Raw genomic sequence first — 7,721 nt, 5'->3', positions numbered from 1 at the left:
GTAGTTTGTTCTCGGGGTTAATAGCCATAGAGGTTCATACAATAATTTATTATATAAAACTCTATGCCGTACGCGGTCCGTGTGCCTTGCTTGCCAACTGACGTTTATTTTTTTTTAATTGTACATGCTTGTATCCGACATATCTCGTGCTGGAGTTTCTACGAGACGCAGTACGCGGTGTTTCGAAATTTGGCTCACTACAGTAAGGAGTCCGGCTACATTGGATATAAAAAAAAAGACACAAGTATTTGTTGATTGTTGTCGTTATTGTTTTACTTTTTCACGTGACTACCTCGCTCGCTCGAGCAGTCTGCGGAACGTGTGTCCCAAGTGCAGTGCGTTTCTGATTTCATCTACCATCGCGGACGCTGGCTCTGCGAGAATATCTGCGCGCTGTCCATGTGACAACACGGTCGCACAACGTCGCTTGACAGGTGGCCCAGGCGATTTTCGCTGCCTTGTCTTGTCTGGTGAGTAGCGGCTGGCGGAAGTAATGCCGTGGCGATTTGTGGCGTTGCTCAATATAGTGCAATAGGGTTTGCCTGTTTTGTTTATCTACAACCCGGCCAGCTCGTATCTCGATGGAATACCGGTGTCGCTGCGTTGTGAACGGTTCCTGTCGTGAATCCTGGGCCTTGTTACTTTGCCCATGTTGCATGTGCAGTTCTGCGATTTTTGTTGTAGCCGGTGCAGCTGATTGCGCTATTGTTTCGCATACAACATGAAGTGGTAGCTAACTTCGTGCGAAACGTCACTTACTGCGAATTTTGTCCTTTTACCTTAGGCATTTTCTCGAGCGATACGGTGTTGACTTGCAGGAAAAAACGGGGCTGCAGAGGTCTTTTGTCTGGTGGGATAGTAGCCGTATTGCAAACATCAACTCTCGGCTGGTCGCGACCATGTTGTCCGGATTACCGTCAAGCGCTTGTTGACCATTGTCAGGGCCTCCTAAGGCGCGCCATGTCTCGAAGTTCTTGTGTTAAAATATCGTTTGCCGTCTTAACCGCAGCCGGTTCGTCACCTTCGCTGTCAGTCAGTGGGTGTGATTTGGATGACGTAACACGAATGCACCTTTTAGAACATCCTAGCGATATCATCGCGAACGTATTGTTTTGCAGGCTGTTGACAACCACGGTGGTCTTGGTACCCGTTTCATTGTTTGTTTCTTTTTAATTGTTTTTTTTCCCTCTCCTGATGCTTCAAAACGACAAGCCCGCGTCGTCTTTCGTTTGTAAAGTCGTTACAGGCAGTGATGTTCATTACTTCGTCCTAACAAATTGTATCAGCTGTTATCACATTGAAGTAAAAACAGCATTCGCAAAGGTTAACACATTCAAGTAAGCCGGAAGGCATCATTATGTGTTATGAAAAGACACACAGCTTGCAAATTATAATGAAGAAATATGTGCGCCGTCTTAACCCAATTTAAAAACATAAAGCATGAAATAAACTATTTCAGGAATACTTGTGCAGTCGTAAGCTACGAATCTATTTGTTGAGTTGCCATTAATTTAATTTACTGCACTGCCGGTAATCTTGATAAACAGTGCATACATAGTTTGTGCGAACATTACTTCAAGTCCGTTGTGCGAGGGCATCCCCCAATTCCAGGCACCTGGGCATACTGTGGTGTACCAGGCTTTTGCATTCTTGTTGAGCCAAAGTTCATGCCCACGTCGTGATCATTCCAGTGAGCACAGTTTTTGGCTGCTGCACTACAAATAACACTGCCGAGAAGCCAAACTACACAGAACCAGGCATAGCTTAGCATTGTTCACCAAAAGTCGTAAGAGTTCAGTGAAGAAAACACAAGAGTGCCCATAGGAAAAATGTCCGTGCCCATTGCTAGTGCAGATTAGATTGGAATTATGTCCAGAACATGTATCACTTCATTCTTGATTCAAAGGGCCTAGACCACTCTGAGCATGAAGGCGATTGTGTGTTTTCTCTCTTATCTTTCCTGTCCTGCTCATGTGTGCTCTCTTTCTTGTGGTGTGCTTCTTTATAAGACAAGTGGAGTCCACGCCAGTAATGACCGTCACGCTGGTGCTCTTTTCTAGTTCGAAAACAACCTCCATTGCTTAACAGGACTCAGTTGTTTGGCTACGCTTTCAAGGAGAAATTAATGCCTATGTCATGTGACTGTTGTTTCCATAACTGCTTTGTATAAGGTAGCAGACATTGTTTTCGGCACTTTTGTACTTTGTGTTCAGTGCATTTGTAGTTTTGGCATTCCGAAACGTCGAACCTGTTATTGCATTTTGAATTCTTGCCACTCCTTCTTGGGCTTTCTGGCCCGCCGTATTCAATAAATGGATGAAATGCAGGCATGTGATTGGCATGGCAAAGGTGCGCTCGAAGGTCTGATATCCCTTGCAAACGGACTAATTGACGGCTTTTACCCTGATGACACGACATGTGTGTGACCCTGCTTGCGTTATGGGTGAAAAAAAGACCAAAGAAGCCAGGAGGGAAGCACATGATTGTTTTTTTGTACTATCAGAAGGTCCTTTAAGCAGTACCTGAATTAGCACATTAAGGTGGTAAATCAATACTAATTTGGTCCGGTTCAAGTCCAGCTGCTGCAGTGATATTCCAAACACACCCTAAACATGGAAGATTGCTGCATGCTTACAATGTTAAAGCAGTTTGTGTTTAATACTACAAAATATTCGCTTCATGGAGTGAGAGAACCTCTTAACTACTAAACAAGAACTTGCATAAAGGAGCAGACACCTCATTTAAATCTGGTTATGTTTCACTTAAAAACAATAATTGCTTGCGCAAGGCGATCTGCGAGCATAGAAGCTCGGAGAAGAATGAGGCGAGAAATTTTTCACTGACAGATGTAAAGAAATGTGCTCCACCTTGCTCAGGGCAATGACGAGACCTGACAGCAGGCACTTTGCTGCTGTGTTTGTCATAATTGCAAGTTTCCAGCGACTTCTTGTCCTTTTTTTACGCAGAGTGATGCAGCTTGAAGAGAGGATGAAGTAGTTAATCATATTTACGCGTGTTGAGGTTGAAAGCATCTTGGGGTCTGAAGTCATGCCCACACCAATGCACACCTAGTTTGAATCCCTGCTGTTGCAAAGTTCAATTTTGTTTTATAGTGAGCCCATGTTGGCCCTCTAAGCCCATCCACTTGAAAGGTGAAATTGGGGCTTCAACCACAACTTTATTTCGCACCTTTCCATATATTGAAAGCTGGGAACGTGGCAGGAAAGCCAACGACGATGTTGGCTTGAAGGGCATTATGCCTCCAATGACATGCATTGGCAACAGCTGCTGCTAAGAACATGATAGTGAGAGCAAGTGCTAAAAGTGTGAATAGAGTGTAACATGTTGTGACAAAGACAAAAGTAATCAGACAGCAATAATGCAGACAGCAATAATCAAAATATAGAACATAGTACATCAACAAACAAAATGTACATAATAGTAAAGAAGAGTTGAGGGACATGGTGTTGTCAGGCGACAGAGTAATGTGCATTTTGCACAAAAGAACAAAGTAACAATAATGGTAGCATTACGTCAACACGGCTCACGAGGAATCAAAATGAATACAACAAAACGAAAGGTGTGTGTTGTTGTACAATTGTACGCTCCTATCACCATAACTGTGCGGCATCAAAGCAAACTCTGAACATATAGCATTGCAAACAGTGTGCCTAGAAATGGTGGACGGCCAGGACCTGTTCACAGCAGATGACAAATGTGACTTCACTTGCAGACATAGGTATTGTCGAAAGTTAATTGACAAAATGCGATTGCTCCAAGTGGTTTCGATATTTTATACAGTGCACTTTTTCTTTTTTGCCAGCAGGCAAAATAAATGTATCCGATGAATGCAGAATTCAAGAACGTTTGTGTACTGAGCATAATGTTGGCATATTTTCTTGTGTGTGTCGTGAAACTGAGACAAATAAGTTGCTTAATTTCTGCTAAATTCTGCATCAGTCTCTAAAATTCTCACTAAATCAGTTGAGTGAATTTTAAATTACTTGGGCATATTGGAACACTATAACATTAGCCAATGTAGCATTAATAATCTGCTGCAGTGTCGACATTTGTCTAGCACCTGTGCAGGTGATGCACTAAAATATTTACTGGCAAGGTGTATCAGGCTTTAAATTTACTAGTATATCTGCACAACAGTGGAGGAAGCAAGGTGAAATTTCGTGTTTACCTTCATATTGTTACGGTGGGAAAAGAGGACAAGGGCGTCGACGGTGAAGACGACGAAGTGGCAACCGCTTCTCAGGATTCTCAGCTGCTGTTTATATATGCCCTGTAAATACATCGTGTAAATAGTTGTATACACATGATATTTTGGTGGACATGATCGTTACATGTCTTCGCCACGGAGCTCCTCAGCGGACGTCTTACCCAGCTTGGGACATTGCTTCCAGTGGAAGTCCTCTTTTCCCACCATAACAATATTGTAAGGTTATAAACCCAAAACAAAAAAAAACATGACATATTTCTTAGCATGAAAATAAAGGTGCTTGAGTCACATTACCCCTGCACATTATGTAGTTTTTGCACTCTTGAACAGAGAAGAAAATACTTTGACACACTTAGTCTTATGTTGTTCATTTGGTGATCATAGATGCATGATCTTTACCGTATTTCTACACCTTATCCACCTAAAAGCTTTGTGCAGTATTGATTTGTCCAAAAGCGTTGAGAAACAGAAACGATGCATTCAGATTTGTTTGGACGAGTCAATCCCGCCATCATGTATGCCTTTCTTCAGTCAACCTGTCTGATTATGCACTTGCAGTGTTCTAAATCTCACCATACACTTCTTGCAATTAGTTTTGGTAAATATTTTTCTGCTACTGTTGCGATTGTTCTCCAGTCGAATGTATTTAGTGAAACTGTAAAACCTGCAGCACTTACATTCATTCGAATTGGTTTTGTAGACAAAAAAGGAAAAAAATATGCACTTTGTGAGCACAGTGTGAGGCCTGCTAGGACCACTGTGCTGTGAAGCACAAGCACCACTTATGTGAGGAGAACCATTTCTTCATCATGGTCACCGAGCTCACTTGCTGTACAGTCAATTCGGGCCACTTTCTTGTAGTTTTTTAATAATAAAGTGCATCCTGAAAAGCATTTCCATGGCAGCTTTTCTAATTTCAAAGTATCTAAAATGTCCCCAGTATCCCAATTTTCATGTTACCAATAAGGTTGCTGGTCGTGAAATGAGCCAAAAAGTTGCTAAATCCAGCAACAAAATTGCTAAAGTGGCAGCACTCACCGTGCATTGGGTGCATGGTAAAGAATGCCAGGTGATAAAAATGAACCCTTTCAGTGTCACTGATGTGCTGATACATTTCTGCATTTTTGTCATGCTATGTCGCTGATGTGCCTGTCCGCTTACCTCTCCCCAGTCGGACGTGCACAGTAACATGGAGTTGGCATGCTCCGAGGTAGTTTCGCCATCTGTAGAATATTTCTACGAAAGTGTTTTCTCGTCGCGCTGGGTTTGCTCAATCTAGGTTTTTGTTAGTGCGCTGCAGTACACACCCCTTCCTGAGTGTGGTTGCGTTGTGCATAGGGTGCCTTGATGTCCTCCTCGCCCACCTCTCTGGGCAGAGTGGGGACAACCATGCCGTCTGCTAAGGCATCTGCTATTGTATATCCCACCTCGTTTAGTGTGCTGTAAGTACACGAATATGCCACTAGATTCTCATCCGTAGGCGTATTTCGTGCTGACAAAATTGCTTAAAGAGGTAGCAGCACATAATAACAGATCAGGAAAGCTCACTTTTTCATCATAGTTTCGCTCAACCTATGTTATGACGTGATATTGGCCTATAAGTGTGGTACTATTTGCATCTAGGTGTAATGCAGTAATTGTTCGTATAGAAAGTATCAATGTGGATTGGTGTTCTCGCACCACATACGGCAGGTACCATAGTTGACTGATCTTCACTGGCATGGTGTGGGCTCATTCCCTTTAGTGTAGTTGGATGTTGCACCTTCCCCAGGCAAAGCTGGCTGGCAAAATGTGATGTTTACTAGTGTCATCATGGAGCATTAAAGCACTAATTTCGATTGTTGAAATAATAAAAGCAATAACAAATAATATAATGAAGGCAATTATGCTTTTTATGTCAGTGTTGGGGAATATACTCGAGCAGCTATTTTCATGCCAGCTTCGAATGTACCTGTAGTTTAAAAGAACAGATCTATGAGCATACAGAGAAAGCGTTTGAAGAAACAAAAGAACAGAAAATGCATAACATGGTCAAAATTGCATTGACAAAAGGAACCAACCTTATAACACTATCTCTAAAGTAAAATGAAAGGGTGTATGCTGTGGCTATGTACAGGGCACAACAAGGCAGCTGCAGAGCTCATGGTAGGCTTACTAATGACCACTTCTTGCTTCCATTTAACCACTCTTGCCCCAATTTGATGAAGGTGTATGTGTAGCCGCACTCTTGCATAGCTTGAGACAAACATCTTCTCCACGCCTTCCTTGTGCCACTCGCACATTTTCAGATTAGACCGTAACATCCTGCTCAGATAAGCAGTTACGACCTGCAGGGGCAATGTTATGGTGAGCACACTATCCGTTTAAGTATTAATGCCCCAAATAGAATTTCAGCGGTGGGGAAGAGGTAGAGCATCCGCCTTGAATGCAAAAGGACTGTGGTTCAAATCCCGGTGCCGCGCAATTTTCCACCGGATTAACAAAAAAAAAGAATCTGCGTGTTGATAAAATTGCACAAACAGGCCTGGAGTGGGGCCTGATCCCTGTGACCAGAACCGGTAATGCACTCCCTCACCAGAGCAGGATTGGCCACCCTGGTGCGGTACTTGGCCAAAACCTCCTATATGAATACAACAATCAAACCCCGGCCCTCAGTCCCCAGCAGCTGCGAAGCAACTGACCACAGCGGCGGTCAGACCTGTGACACAGCAAAGGGTGCTAAGAATCCCTTGATCCGGACAGGCCGCCATTAGAATCTGAACCTGGCAACGTTTAACGCTAGAATGTTATCTACTGAGGCGAGTCTAGCAGTGCTATTGAAGGAATTAGAGGGCAGTAAATGCGATATAATAGGTCTCAGTGAAGTTAGGAGAACAAATGAAGCATATACAGTGCTAAAAAGCGGGCACGTCCTGTGGTACCGGGGTTTAGCGGAGAGACGAGAACTAGGAGTCGGATTCCTGATTAATAAGAATGTAGCTGGTAATATACAGGAATTCTGTAGCATTAACGCGAGGATGGCAGGTCTTGTTGTGAAACTTAATAACAGGCACAAATTGAAGGTCGTACAGGCGTACGCCCCTACATCCAGTCATGATGACCAGGAAGTCGAAAGCTTCCATGAAGATGTCGAATCGGCGATGGGTAAAGTCAATACAAAATACACTATACTGATGGGCGACTTCAATGCCAAGGTAGGCAAGAAGCAGGCTGGAGACAAGGCAGTGGGGGAATATGGCATAGGCACTAGGAATAGCAGGGGAGAGCTATTAGTAGAGTTTGCGGAACAGAATAATATGTGGATAATGACTACCTTCTTCCGCAAGCGGAATAGCCAAAAGTGGACGTGGAGGAGCCCGAACGGCGAGACTAGAAATGAAATAGACTTCATACTCTGCGGTAACCCTGGTATCATACAAAATGTGGACGTGCTTGGCAAGGTGTGCTGCAGTGACCATAGGATGGTAAGAACTTGAATTAGCCTAGACTTGAG

The 7,721-nt window shown here is 43.3% G+C and overlaps 1 protein-coding gene across 1 annotated transcript in view; it reads left to right on the top strand.

Moving 5' to 3' along the window:
* Nucleotides 1–265: 265 nt before the first annotated feature.
* Nucleotides 266–7,721, top strand: part of LOC142592658 (serine/threonine-protein kinase TBK1-like) — a 114,541-nt gene continuing 107,085 nt past the window's right edge. Inside the window, exon 1 of the mRNA XM_075704225.1 lies at nt 266–470. The gene's annotated coding sequence lies outside the window, so the exon portion shown is untranslated. The remainder of the gene's footprint in view (nt 471–7,721) is intronic.

This window comes from Dermacentor variabilis, chromosome 9 (genome assembly GCF_050947875.1).
Source record: "Dermacentor variabilis isolate Ectoservices chromosome 9, ASM5094787v1, whole genome shotgun sequence".
NCBI classification, from domain to species: domain Eukaryota; kingdom Metazoa; phylum Arthropoda; class Arachnida; order Ixodida; family Ixodidae; genus Dermacentor; species Dermacentor variabilis.
The sequence above is the reverse complement of the archived record's forward strand: the minus strand, read 5'-3'. Positions and strand labels throughout refer to the sequence as shown.